Source organism: Pogona vitticeps, chromosome 4 (assembly GCF_051106095.1).
Source record: "Pogona vitticeps strain Pit_001003342236 chromosome 4, PviZW2.1, whole genome shotgun sequence".
Taxonomy (NCBI): Eukaryota; Metazoa; Chordata; class Lepidosauria; order Squamata; family Agamidae; genus Pogona; species Pogona vitticeps.
In genome coordinates this window covers 171,770,189-171,785,297 of record NC_135786.1, presented here as the reverse complement: position 1 = coordinate 171,785,297, position 15,109 = coordinate 171,770,189, and the positions used below count along the sequence as shown (strand labels likewise).

At 39.3% G+C, this 15,109-nt stretch overlaps 1 long non-coding RNA gene across 2 annotated transcripts in view; it reads left to right on the top strand.

Annotated features, from left to right (window-relative positions):
- The window catches only part of LOC140706385 (uncharacterized), a 100,537-nt gene that overhangs the window by 37,031 nt on the left and 48,397 nt on the right, over positions 1-15,109 (top strand). Inside the window, exon 4 of one of the 2 annotated variants that reach the window (XR_012086026.2) lies at positions 31-96. The exons of the other annotated variant lie outside the window; for it this stretch is intronic. This is a non-coding gene — a long non-coding RNA (uncharacterized LOC140706385). Of the gene's footprint in view, positions 1-30; positions 97-15,109 lie in introns of those variants that run through there. 2 annotated transcript variants of the gene reach the window in all.

Here is a 15,109-nt window from a genome sequence, read left to right as displayed (position 1 = left end):
CAGTAAAACACACTCTACTGTACTTTTTAGGTATGTGAGCCAAAGGAAATTTGGAAACAGAATGGTTGAAAGATTTACCAACTGCAAGAGAGGTAAGAAATTTCATTGCTACATTAGAAACAATTTGCAATTTTGCTAAACTGTATATAGCTAGCCACCTAGAAGGCAAGGATTACTATTTATCTGGTCAGTACCTCCACCACAGATCATTAAACATTTGTTCTATACAGTCATACATCAAAACATACATATGAGTAGCTATTCTTCTAAGAAAGCGCACAGTACCATGACTCTATTGCTTTGAATTCCTTTCTGAAACAGCAATATACATTTAATTCTGGAAGAGCACGGAAGTTTCTAGTTTCAGGCCCTTAAAAAGTTTTGTCTGCACTGTTTGATTTATTTGTGTAATAATTTAGGAGAAGCATGAAGGCAAGGCACAGCATTTGCACTGAATAGGCTCTGTGACTCCTTAACCATGCTGTTCAGGGACCGAGCTGGGAGAATTTTCCTTTTTTTTCACTATAAAACCCAGAATCCCAGAGGCTGTGTTGGAATTATTGCAACCTTTGTATGCTGCCTATAAGAAGTTTTAGCTGTCAGGGACTTTCTGGGCTGGGATGACTGTCAATCAATCCAGCAACAACCAATTGTTCCCTTTTTGTGTCAGATTTTAAAAAGAGTCACACCTCTCTGCTTAAGAATTCTTCCCCTCCCCCCCGCTCTTTTTCAGGCAGATAGTTTGGTGTCTGTTAGCTCAGCGGTCAGTTAGAGTCAGTAACCAGTCAGCAGTCTGTATTTAGTCAGTCATATAGTTAATCCCTGGTGTGATGATCACCCACGTCATTCATGTCATTCATATTCATGAGCTGATTTGCATGAGCCTATGAGAGGACTGGAGAGGCGGAGTCAGCAGCTACATATCGTTTGGCAAGAGAAGGAGGAGTCAGAGAGGGAACAGATACTGAGTGATAAAACTGGTTAAGAAAATAGGTAGAGAAGGTGGTAACGATGTAGCTAGAGAAAAGAAGTATGTACTGAGAGAACTGTTGATGATTTGCTTGCATATAATGTGTATCTGAAGAACTTCTGTTATTATTCAGTCTGCTTCACTCCAATAAATAAGTTCTGTTTGTGTTCACAAGACAAGTGTTCTAACAAACGTCATTTATATTGTGGATTAAGGTAATCCACTGGTGGCAGTGAGAGGAAAATGCAACATGAGCCTTTGTGATGGAAAGACAAGCAGGGGCCACACTTTCCCAAAAAATAAAAAATACACCCTTACAGAACATTTCTGTTGTGTTTCAGGGTGTTTTGTTACAGCCATTATCTTACACCTTTTAGCAGAATTCTTTCAGCAAAATAAGTTATTTCCTTAAAATCTGATATATTGCATTTTTAAAAGAAATGGCAGTTGACTTCCTTTTAAAAAATTAATGATAGCTCAGTGGTTGAGGAGCCATAGATTGGGAGTTCAATTCCTCATTATGCCGTATTGATAGGGGTTGGACATGATGCAGTTCTCAGATTATTCTTGTTTTGATTATAAACAATGAAGTGGTAGGATAGATGATCAGAAAGCACCATGATAAACCCCTCAAATGTATACTGTGAGAGCCAAAATTGTCACAGCCATTTACTAAAAGACAAAAACAGTCACTGGAAAGTAATGACAGCTTTATTAAAATATGTTTAAATGTATTGAATTGAATATGGATAGGATAAAAACCAATGCTTAGAACCAATTGCTATTTGCAGCTAAAGGAGACCCACTGACTTAGCTGCTAAATGGCAAGCCAACAGCTACATAAATCCAGTTGATTTAATGGACTACTCTAGCTGGGCCTAGCAATTATAGGTAGGGCCCAGTTGTTCTGAAGAAGATATCAAGGAAATAAATTGCTCTGTTTTTACTCAGTGATGTGCTCTCTAGTCACTACAGAAATTGTGGCAGGCAATTGGCCAAACATCACAAGAAACTGTCAGAACAATGTGCAACTGAAACAGGGACCTGAGATCATCTTTGCCTTTCTGGTTACTTTTATGATTCCCAGATGGACTGACATTATAAAAATTTGCAGCACTCTTCCATCTTACACATTGTCTGCGTTCATCTGAGAAACACAAGTCAGAATCCCATTGATATTCACAGAAAGTTTGAAGAATTTGTTGAGATGAATTTTGGTTGACTGACAAAGTAGAAGGTGGTCTTAGTTGTGCAACTCAGTGCATGATGTGACTGAAATGTGCCTCAGCACCTCATCAACTAGCAGCAATTAGTTGTGGCAAGTTATGCAAATCTTACATGAGGCAGTAGGGTTCTTCTGGCCACAGCTTGTCATTGTTGGCTTAATTACATCATTGGGATAAAGGATGCCCAAACGGTTTGCTCTGCAAAGCTGTTTTGATAAGGTGGGAAGCTTTTTTAAAAAAAAAAACACACACACACACACAATTATATTGTACAGAAAAGGTTTATTTTGACCTCCCCTTACTCTCTGTCTTTTGAACAGTACAAAAGAAGAGACAGAACTATAATAGACAAAGAATCATAGAGTTTGGAGAACAAACTGGCATTCTAAATTCATTTCTCTTTTAATAATCCAACAATAAAAATCCTTGTTGGATAAAAATATTATTTGTATGAACACCACCTTTCTTGTTTGTGTAGAAAAAATGTGGGACTTCAACATCATCACTATTTTTGTTCACTACACATCTTTCTCTCTTTTTCCATCTACATATAGATATAAAAGAGCTGTGTTATTTTGAAATGACTTTGCGCTATTGTTGGTTTACTGTATTAAATCAGAGAAGCAAGCCAAAAACAACTGCTCTAGTGCTGTCTCTAGAAGTTCAAAATTTCAGAATTTAAAAGTATATCCATCTGTGTGGGTGAGAGGGGGAGGGGTGAGGAAGAGAGCAATTTTCCCCCCAGAAAGTGAATAATGCCATCGTTGATTTAATTAGCAAATTCTAGATGTGCTGACAAAGGAAATTTTCTTGGGAGATGCACTGTGTTGTGTCACTGGTCTAAATGAATAGGCTGAGCTGAGTTCCTGGTAATAACAGATGAACAACACAACTCACCAACCCTCAAACAGTGCATAAATCAATTTGCTGGGAATTAACCACTTGCTTCAAAATTAGGGGTTACTTGACAGGGTTTCAGTGATTAGGTTGTCAAGGACCTGTATTTCTAGCTGGGATTTATCTATCATTGATACAAGTACATCCCTTCGCAGACAGCAGACTGACTGGGTAGCAATCCACAGCATTAGGCTAGTTAGTCTGGGGGCTTTACCCTTTACAAGTGCCAGATGGCATTCAGAGGTGGACGAATGAGGCTACAGCTTGAACACTTTATCAGAGGGAAAATGTGCAGAGATTGTGAAATATTTACTAAACAGATGTGCATGTGAGGAACATTTTGGAATCTTTACATTCTCACACGATCCTTCTATACAACACAAAGGTGAAGTGTTTCTTAAAAGTTCTCCCTAACAAGAATCTGCCCATTGCATATTGAAATTAAAGATCAGCAGAATATCATTCTAAGGGCAGTTTATCTTGTGCATGTTGAACATGCAGTGTACCACATATATGGTTTTCAGGAATGTGATTTTCATGTTACGCTGAATGGTAAAATACACACAAACACAAAAGAGGCTCTTATTTTCTTTTCATGTTTTTTGATGATTCCTAAAAGAGAATGTCTCAAACACAATGCTCCATGTTAATGAAAAAGAGGGACACAAATGTTTTGTGTTTTTCATTGTTCCTTCTTTCATTTACCCTTTCTATGCACAATTGTCTGTTAAATTATCAGGGAAATTTCCTATCAAATAGCATCGTAAGCACTGTTGTCAAAAGCCAAACAGAAACTCCATAATTTTGAATCCGTAAAAGATCTGGATTGGTTCTGTTGCAGTTTGTTGGATAGTTGAGTATTTATAGCTGTGGGAACAGCTTTTGTCCTTTTCAGGAGATTGGGTGATTATGGTGATCAGCATGTTTTTGTTGTGGGTGTATTGTTGTGATAAGGGGGAGAGATGATCTGTAACTGTGATTGATGGGTGTAGTCCTTAGTGATCACTCGTCCTTTTGGCTGGGTAGAGTTCGTTGACCTTTTGCAGGCTGTATTTTTCAGTGCTGGGAGCCAGGCCTTGTTGAGTTTAAATTTTCTTCTTTTTTGTTGAAGCTTTGCTGGTGTTTGTGGATTTCAATGGCTTCCCTGTGCAGTCTAACATAATGATTGCTGGTGTTGTCCAGTACTTCAGTATTTTGAAATAGAATTTCATGTCCAGTTTGTTTTAGGGCATGTTCAGCTACTGCAGATTTTTCTGGTTTTTTTTTAGTCTGCAGTGTCTCTCATGTTCTTTGATTCTGGTGTGGATGCTTCGTTTTGTGGTTCCAATATATACCTGGACACAACTGCAAGTATCCGGTATACTCCTGCAGTGGTGAGGGGGTCCTTTCTGTCCTTTGCTGACTGTAACATTTGTTGTATTTTTGTGGTGGGCTTGAATACTGTTTGTAGGTTGTGTTTTTTCAAAGGTTTCCCCATGTGGTACATGACCCCTTTAATGTATGGCAAAAATAAAACAAGCTGGACATGAAATACTGGACAACACCAGCAATCATTACGTCAGACTGCACAGGGAATCCACTGAAATCCACAAGCACCAGCAGAACTTCAACAAAAAAGAGGAAGCTGTGAAGCTCAACAAAACTTGGCTCCCAGCTCTCAAAAATACAGCATGTAAAAGGTCAATGAACTCCACCCAGCCACAAAGACAGGGAATCACTACACACAAAAGACCAGCTAATGACACCCATCAACCACAGTGACAGATAATCTCTTCTCCTTAGCACAACAATACACCCACAACAAGACACACTAATCACCCATCTACAGAAAAAGACAAAAGCCTATCTCACAGCCATAAATACTGCACTCCCTAGCCAACTACACCAGAGCACAGAGTGCTGTCCTCTGAAGATGCCGGCCACAGAGACTGGCAAAACGTTAGGAAGAACAACCTTCAGAACACGGCCAAAGAACCCAAAAAACCCACAACAACCATTAGATCCTGGTCATGAAAGCCTTCACGAATACATTGAACGCCTCTACAGGGAGGAAACAGTCAGACAGAGCCAGAGACTGGAAACACTCAGAAGCAAAAGAGCACACCTATTACGTTCCTTAATATTTCTACTACACTGCAGAGACACAAAAACCATACCAGCCTTCCTCAGGACAAAAAGGACCATCATTTCCCCACAGGCCAGCCACATCTACGACCGCCTGGAACATGCCCTCCTATGGGAAAAAATCCACATAACCTGCAAAAAACTTGACTCCACAGACAAAGAATTACTAAGCGTACACATCACTATCAGCCAAAAAATGAGAAGTCAAGATTGGGACAAGACTGATACCCTCTGTTACAAAAAGTTGGAAAAAGAAATGATGAAACACACAGCCAGACAAAAACAGAAATTCAACAAATGCCAAACAAGCCAACAGAAACCTACGCTAGACACCACACGCATCATCATCAACCTATCAGGATGCCAACTCTCCCCAGGAAGAAACCTCAGTCTTAAGCAAAGGAGGAAATTTTGCAGTAACACCCAACAAAATTCCTGTGGAAGACATAATTGCCAACGTGGAATCAGCATTATACAATCTTCCAGAAGAAAAAGCAGAGGAAATAAGAGGGGAAGTGACTAGGATCCTACAGAAAGCAAAAACCCTCAAAAGCAAGATAACAAGAAAGGAGAGAAATGCCATCAAGTCCCTGAACTCAGACCCGGACATTTTTACTCAGCTACACACCAGGGAGTGATCAGTATCGCAATCAGCATCCTGATAACTACGTGTGATCGTAATACTAGGAAGGCTAGAGCATCTAGTGAGGATCAAATCTAGCTGATGCCAGTGCTTCAATCTTGGATGTCACCAAGAGACTCTGTGTCAAAGCTTTGTATTAAAGAATGTGTTGCTGACACAAAGACCATAATAACAGCAGAACTCCAGCAAGCGTTGACCATTTTCGCTCATCTTCCCAATGCCAGAACTGCTTAGACAAGTGGGCCAAGAATTGTGATCAGCAGCAACTCTAGAGTTAAAGTCTCCAAGGATGAACAGTGGCTCTCTTTGGGATTTTTTTGATAATAGCTGCCAGGTTGTCATAGAATTTGTCTTTGACTTCTGCTGTAGACAACAGTGTTGGTGCATATGCACTAATAAGGGTGACCAGTCCTGCTGATGACTGGAGCTGCAGAGATAGGATTCTTTCACTCCCCACAGCAGGTGGAACAACAGATCTCAGTAGAGTATTTCTAACCACAAAGCCAACACCATATTCCCTGGTCTCATTCATGGTTTTCCCTGCCAGAAGAATGAGAAGGGTTTTTGTTTTTTTTTTGGCTGATCCCGAGTCTGGCAAACTCGTCTCTTGCAGGGCAACAATGTCCATCTGCAAGCTACTCAGTTCCATGTTGATGACAGCTGTCTTGCGCGCATCATCTATTTCCTGCAGTTTGTCAGAAAAGCCAGGGGTCATTGTCTGAACATTTCAGGTGCCCAGCTTTAGGGCAGAAGTTTTCTTTTGATTGTTGCATGGTGCAGGGTTATCGATCTGCTTGTCGGCTTTACCCTAAACCCCATGCACCCCATGAGGTTAACATACCGTGGCAAGATAGCACCTTACTGGCTGGGGGCTGCCCAGCTTATGGAGGTGCAATGACCTCTCCCACGATCAGAAGTCGTCCCTGGCGTTACGCTCTATGACAATTGAGCAAAGACTTATAACTGGTAAGTGCTACTTCCCATGTTCTTTTGATGCTTTATGCGAAGCTGGAGTGTCCTCTCTAGAGCACGAAGCCTGGGTAAAATAATATGGAGGACAGACTGTTACCCAAGTGGAAAATCCCCGGCTCCAGATTTCCCCTCAAGGTTTACTCCTGAAGCCTTTTCCATCGATGGATAAAGCCACAAGGCAGTGGAGGTTTGAAATTGGAGTTTTCCTTTTCCTAGATGGGCTGCCTTTGAAGGCTAACGAGCCCCACCTACCCGGGTGTGTAGATTACTGTGCTTTTCAGGCACAGAAAGAAGCATAAAAAGGTGGAAAAGGAGAGGGGGTGGAAGAGTTTAGAAGGGGTGGAGATGGAAAGGGAGAGGAAAGCTTGACAATATATGACTGATAAAGTACATGCATATTTCAAGGGCCGAAATACAGTCTCTGGGGACCCAAACATCCTCATACACCTCCCCTCCATGTTTTTTAATTGTGAAGAAATTGCGCTTCCCTCCACCCTCTTTCTTTTGGCATCTGTTTGGAAAAAATTGAGTTTGACATGCAATAAACACCAAACTATATTTAAGTCTACCAAAGCTTCTATAGTCAGCTTCAACTTCTTGACAGGTTCTGCCATGATTAAAACTGGAACTGGAAGGAGCATAAAGTTGCACTGTGTGAACTCAGAATATACTTTCCCTTCAGGCTGCATACTTGTTCACATTTTTTCAAAACGGTTCAGGAAAGTACCACAATGTGTACATGATGCAGGAATGCATTTTTAAAAATTCATACATTATCACTTCTTACATTGAGTAGTTTCTTAAAATAGCTTTCCCTAGTTCTACTTAATGGATATATTAGGGAAAATTGCATACAAAAACCATGGTTTATGGGAAGATGTGCAAAATTTAACATACGTTGGAAAAGAAGAAAATGCAGGAAACGGATGGAAAAGACTGCTAGTTGAATACAAGTGAAAATGCCATACAGCAGAAATAGAGCGAGCCCCCCATCCCTCAGCTCCTCTGTATTCCTTTCAAGCCTATTAAAGCCACCAGAAATCATGGAACAGGGACTTGGAGCTCACTCTAAAGTTTAGAGCAGAATGTTTTGTGTCTAAACATTATAGTAAGATTGCTACTGATTATAAGTTGTTACTCAAGGCAGTAAATATTTGCTTTACATATGTAGTGTGCCAGTTCTGTATAAGTTCACCCTCTGACTGGTGTGATACACTGATGCAAGGGAACTACATTTCCACTCAGTAACAACTTATTTGCATTTAAATGGAGTCTTCCAGGAAGGATACAATTTCTACCTTTCACCTCCCCGGGGTTGTCTAGGTAACAGGCAAAGGAATACACATGGGAAGGAAGATAGGTGGGTTTTGCTGTCTCCCAAAATGGAGTTTGAACACAAGAAAATGGGAGTAGCTCTGTCAAGCAGAGAAGATCATTACACTTGTTCTGGAGTATGTGTGAGAGCATGTGTGACCTCTTCAGAAGGCATATGTAAATGATCTTAAATGAGTACTGGGAAATCAAGTTGTGTTCATTGGTGTGTTTCTTCAATAGAAGATGAATTGCAAAACAATTTAATCCTGTTGACTAAAGCTGAAATTTGTGACTAGGTGTGTCCTGTTTCCTGAAATACCAGGTCTACACACAGAGTCCTTTTAGGAGGCTGGCTCTACATTGTTTCTACATCAATTCATAGCTGATCAATGCTTTCTGTGAAGTGATCTAACCCTACCCAGTATGATTTATTCACACTTTGACATACAGAATGAATGCAAAAGTAGATGCAATGTTTGCTTGATTAGCCATTTTTAAGGGTGGTGATGGTAGAGAGCAGTATCCTATGGCTAATTAGAAGTTGTTTGATTATAATTCCCATCAGTCCTAAACAGCCTGGCCTCTGTCCGGGGCATGCACATCCAGTTCAAGAACATTTGGAGGGGCACAGGTTATTCACTCCTATTATAGATCTTATCATATCATTTCTGCTCTCATTCACTTAAATTGGTAGGGAGATACAGTGTGAGGAAAGAAGTTTGATATAGCTGGGAGCCATCGGCAAGAAGATCCTTTCCCCCCACTATATTCAGAGAGCAAAGTAGAACAAAAAGAGAGAGCCAGAACTTGCTACTTCATTGAGTAACATTTGAACAGCAATGAAACAACCTAGGTCCAAACACTGATGAACAACTCACTTGTCTCATATGTAAAATGACAACAGGGTGAAGTTTCCGGTTATAAGGAAATACATTTAAAAAGAAAATAAGATTTTCTCTTATCATCATCAAACTCATGGAGATGCTAAATTGTCTTGGCAACTGAACTGCCAGAATGTCTGCTCTATGGTCTAAAAGTGTAGAATGTAGAATCTTGGGGTTTCTCTAAGCAGGATTTCCTATGACTTCTCCAACTGGCCTATACATTTTCTCAGTATTATCTGATGTTGTTTTCTGCTGTGGTTATGGAACTTGTGCTGAAGCCAACAATAATTTGCATTGGGAAACACTTTGCCATAGCTGAAATACTCATTTTTGGAGTGTCGTCCACCTGGCACCTTCTGTTTAATAGCCAGTATATTTACTGCTGAGAGTTACATAATGCTTCTACAATTCCCTGCTATCTTTTATACTGTTTGAAAATATAACACATTCCTATTAATGTATAAATGTCAGGTTATTGGGAGTCAATAGGTTGCCTTTTCTTGCCCTTCACACACTAACAAGCCCATTTATGTATCATTTAAATTTCTTCAACATTGCCACTGTTCCATTAATTTTCTTAATACACATATTTGAAAATGGCTCAGTTTTGAGCTAGGTTTTGTTTACAGTGGTTGGGAGTTTGATTCCCCACTGTGCCTCCTGGGAGAACAGCCAGCCTGTGTGACCTTGGGACAGGCTGTACAGACTGAGGATGCCCAAACCACTTCGGAGTACTCTCTTCCTAGAAACCCAGAACTGACTTGATGGCATCTTCTTCTTCATTTTCAAAAACACCAGGCACAGTCAAAATGATAAAAGCATTCACAGGTTTTAACCAAATACCTAAGTATCTGTTAAATATAGATGCTGTATGTATGCAGTTCCTAATATTGGCATTTTTGTAGTTCTAATGGTGTGATTTCTGAGATCTGCAACTGCTTATAGTACCGTGTGAAATTTCTTCATATTGTTCCCAAAGCCCCAATGTTTACAGGGACCACTGAATTGTGTTTCATCCAGAAGTGAGATGTTTTGATTGCCAGGTCTCTGTATTTTGTTAGTTTTTCCAATTATTTTCAGCTCTGGCATTCCCCTGGAATTGCAATGTCAATGATCCAGATATTTCTTCATTCTTTTACTACTGTGTCTGGTGTGTTATGTTCAAGGTGTCTATCAGTCTGGATCTGGAAGTCCCTCAAGATCTTGACTTTCTCATTTTCTGACACCTTCTCTACCTGATGTTCCCACGGGTTGGTTTTTAGAGGCTGGCAAGTTATATTTTTTGCATAATGACCTGTGCACTAATTTTGCCACTCTATCACACCTAACTTAGTAATCTGTTTGTGCAATCTTTGGACATTCACAGATGAGGTGTGACACAGTTTCATCTTCTTGGTAGAGTTGATGTTTGCTGTTAGCACTAACTCCTTGGATCTTAGCTTTCATCATGTTGGTTTGGCGTGGTTGTTCTTGTGCAGCCAAAATCAAGCCTTTGGTTTCTTTCTTAAGGGTCCCCAGTTTTAGCCATGCCCATGTTGAATTTTGATCATGCTTTCCATCAATATTTCTCAGGTGTTGTCCATGTATTGGTTCTTTTTCCAGCTGTTTAATTTCTTTTCTAATTGTTGTTTCTTATATTTTTTCTGTTGTTTTAAAAATATTCTTGATTTTCACTGCTTCCAGTAATTTTTCTCTGCTTCTACTGATATAATCATTTAGGCTTCTCTTTCTTTCCTCTACTATCTCCGATATTTGCAGGAATCCATGGCCTCCAGTTTTTTGTGGTAAATATAAACTGTCCACATTGTTTTTTTTGATGTAGTATGTGATGCATGTTAATTAGTTTCCATGTTTTTTGATCCAATTCTTCTAGTTTGTTTTGAGTCTATTATTCCAGCTGGGTATCTAAATTACTGGAATGGCCTATGTGTTTATGGATTTGGTTGTATTTCCCCCATTTAATTTTGATTTTATGATTTTCTAGTCTTTAGATATATTCCCTTTCTGTCAGTTCTTTAACTTTTGTGTGCATGATGTTGTCTGCTTTTAATACTCCAAGGTATTTATAATTTTCATCACTTGATAGTGATTCTATAATATTGCCATTTTAAAACTCTATTCCATCTACTTTTTGGATCTTGCCACGGTGTATAGGCAGAGCTGCACATTTGTCATTTCCAAATTTCATCTGGATATCTTCACTAAATATTTGCACTGTGTTTAGCAGTGATTCTATCTTTGGAACTTTTTGCATATCATTTTAGGTCATCCATTTATAAGAGATGACTGATTTTTCCAGCTTGTTCTGAAATATGGTAGCCCAATCCAGTTTTATTTAAAATTATTGACATGGGGATTAGTGAGATGTTAAACAGCAGTGGTGACAAAGAATCCCCTTGAAATATTCCTCTTTTGATGTTAACTTCTCCAGTTTCTTCATCATGAGCCATTAAGACGGTTTCCTATTTTTCCATGTTTTTCTTGTGGAACTTTTGAATGCTTTTACTAATCCAAATCATTTTTAGGCAGGTGTTAATGCATCTGTGTTGCAATGAGTCAGATACCTTTTTATAGTCTATCCAGGCCATGTTAAGGTTTGTTTTTCATCTTTTTGTATTATTCAGGATCATTTTATCAATAAGCAGCTGATGTTTTGTGCCTTTTGACTTTTTAAAGTTCCCTTTCTGTTCAGTTGAATATAGGGAGTTTTCAGTTAAGTATTTATATATAGATCTTGCAATTACTCCTGTGAGGAGCTTGAACATTGTTGTAAGGCATGTAATTTTTTTATATTTACTCGGTTCCTTACTGGGTTCCATTGCCCTCTTGATGATCTTTTAATATCAGAAATGTGTGGCCCGTTGTCATACAGTCTTCAGTTGTAGAATTTTGAAGTAAGTGGTTAAATTGCACTGCTATATGTTGATGGAGACTTGTTAGATGCTTTAACCAAAATCTGGTTCAGTTGTTATTACAATATCATCCATTTGCTTTCCTTGAGTTTCTTTGTTGTTGCTTAGTTGTTAAGTCATGTCTGACTCTTTGTGACCCCATGGACCAGAGCTCCATTCCAGGTCCATGCCAGGCCCTCTTGTCTTCCACTGCCTCCCAGACCTGGGTCTAATTCATGTTGGAAACTTCAATGACACTGTCCAACCATCTTGTCCTCTGTTGTCCCCTTCTCCCCTTGCCTTCACACTTTCCCAACATCAGGATTTCTTTAAAAACGTCTTTAATCCATGAGGCATTTTTGTTATGTCCAGTTGCACTTTCCAACATTTCTTTCTAAAATTTTGGAATTTTACATTAGCCTAGTTTCTTTATATGGGCCTAATTCCTTTTGCTATGCATTTTCTCCCGGTGACGTATAGAATAATCATTGGTCATTTTGAAATTGCGTGTTTCTCTATATTGTTTCAAGTGTCCATCATATCTTTCAGTTGTCTTAGCTTTAGCTGTAACCCATTGTTTTAATTCTTCCATATTTTCAACAGTCATTTTCCTTTCTAGGTCATATATTTTGCATAGTTTGGCTTTTATTTTTTCATTTTTAAGTTTTAAATCTTTTAAGTGCTTTAAGTTCCTAATGTCTGCACATAATTTGTTTATTTTTCTTTCCAGATGAATTTTTCATTTTCGAGTGCAATGAGTTTTCTGGGATTTTTGCAGTTTGTAACCAAGTTCCATGGTTACTCTGCTAGCTGTGCTATACATGAGCTGGTTTGTTTCCTTTAGCGTGTTGGTCGGGATTGTTCTGATGACAACATTTGCATCATTCAGTAGATCTTTTACTGATTTACTTTGTAATTGGCGCAAATTGGGGAGCCTTTGTCTTTCTGTGTTCTGACTAATATGGGTTACTATTTTTTCCCTCAGTGATGTTTGCCGTTCTTTCCACTCATAATTTCTGGGTTGTTCCATAAGTTGCTCCTCTATTGATATGTTTTCTTCCACTGTTGTGTCTACCTCTACCATCCATTTGTCTTCCATATTATGGTCATTGTCCTGTGTTGATTTTGCCACCTTTTCTACTTCTTGCAATTCCAATTCTGAAAACACTTTACTCTGGATGATAAACCTTCTCTGTTCCATTAATCGTTGTTCAGTTATGTCACTCCTTGGGTGTTTCCTTTTCCAAATTTCTATCATTCTTTTTTGAAAACCACAGACTGTTAGGTTTGCCTTGCTGTAACATTTCATAATTTCTCGATTTTCGGCAAGAGTTCAAGTTTTGTGTTTACAGTGGACCCTCTACTTAAAGAATTAATCCGTATTGGAACGGTGGCCGCAAGTCAAAAAGTCTGTAGGTCGAATCTCCATTGACCTACAATGCATTGAAAACCAATTAATCCCATAACTGGCAGTTTTTATTCTATTTTTGTTCCATTTTGGATTTTTTCTGGTCTGTAAATCGATTCTCCGGCTGCAAGTCGAATCTAAATTTTGCAGCCAGAGAAGTCTGTAACTCAAAAAGTCTGTAAGTCGAGCCGTCTGTAAGTCAAGGGTCCACTGTACGTTGTTCCTGTCCTGGTCCCTGGTGTTAAATTATAGATTTTAACCCCAATTATATTCAGCAAGACTGCTACCTTCTTCTCATGAGACATTCCATTAACTGTTCCATATTGTTCCATATTCCTTGTATAAGTGTACCAATCCTCAAAAAGGACATTTTCCCCAGGTAGGCATTGATTTTGATTTCTTTCCAATGACAACTCACTGTTAGACTCACCTTCTCTTAAACTAGTGGTTCCTGAATTAAATTAATGGTTTTGTGTTTTAGAGTGGGATAGCCAATGTTCATCATCATCATCATCATCATCATCATCATCATCATCATCATCATCATCATCATCATCAAAATTAACATAGCAAAATTACCAAGAACTCCCTAGGCACTTATGCAAGCCTGATTGTCCAGACTCCCAGCTCACAACCTCTCTGCCCTAAACTTCAGCTCCCACAGTTCCATTTGGACACTTAGGCTAAATTAGAGTCGACTCCTCTCTCAACCAATGATTTGTTTTAACATGCCATAATCATTCAGTAGGTCTTCTTTAGTTGGGATTATAAACTAGCCCTGATCTTCCTGTAGCCCCAACTCAAACGACAGGACATTTCATACAGTTTGAGATCTTTGGCCACTCTATGTCAGTTTTGTCTAACAAAATGTTCCCTAGGCGTAGATGTTCTTTAGGCCTGTCTAGATATGCTGCAGATGGCATCTGGGTTCTTCTTAAGCAAAGCTTGTGCCGTACAACTGGGTGTAGGCAATCAGCCTGAACTCTTGAGGCTGACAACAAAAACAAGAAGTTTTATTTTTGAATTAACTTCCAGGCATTGGGCACACTAGGGGACAAAGAAAGAAAGTTTTCCTGACCTCAAAGGTACTGTGTGGACAAAATAATGTGTATATCTAAGTACCAAGTAGCCCCACCTGGAATCAAGAGGTCTGCCCACCAAGGCCTGTCTGTAGCTTCATCTGAGACTTGTTTGACTATTTAGTAGGCTGTACTGCTAGATGTCTCAGACAGTACCTAGGAACGTAACAAGCTGCCTTATACTGAGTCAGAGTATTGATCCATTTAACTCATTGTTTCCCAGGCTTATCTGGAGACACTGGAAGCTGAGGCTGGCACCTTCTGCAGACAAAATGTATGCTCTTCCACTGACCTAAGGCGCTTCCTAATAGCTCTTCCAAAGAGCGGGGCACTTCTGGATCCTGCACATTTAGGGGGAAAAGGTGTAAAGAAAATTGTTTCTAGACTGGGACCCATCTTCTTAATCTATTAGTACTTCATGTAGGGACTTATAAACATGTGTTCCATGCTTGTAGCCCAACAAGAAAAGGATTCTACCGGATGATTCTTTTGATCATGTGTTTCAGCACTTAGCTTTCTGTAGAGTGACTGAGGTAGTCTTTTTTTGTACCGAAACTATGGATTCCTTTTTTTTCTCCTCAGTGAACTCACCCCACCAGAAAATCATAACCTCATCATGAGATGGGATACATTTTGTTGCACTTTTTATTCTCATTATGATCTCTGTCGTGAGAGTGTGTTATCCCTGAATGTCAGCTTCT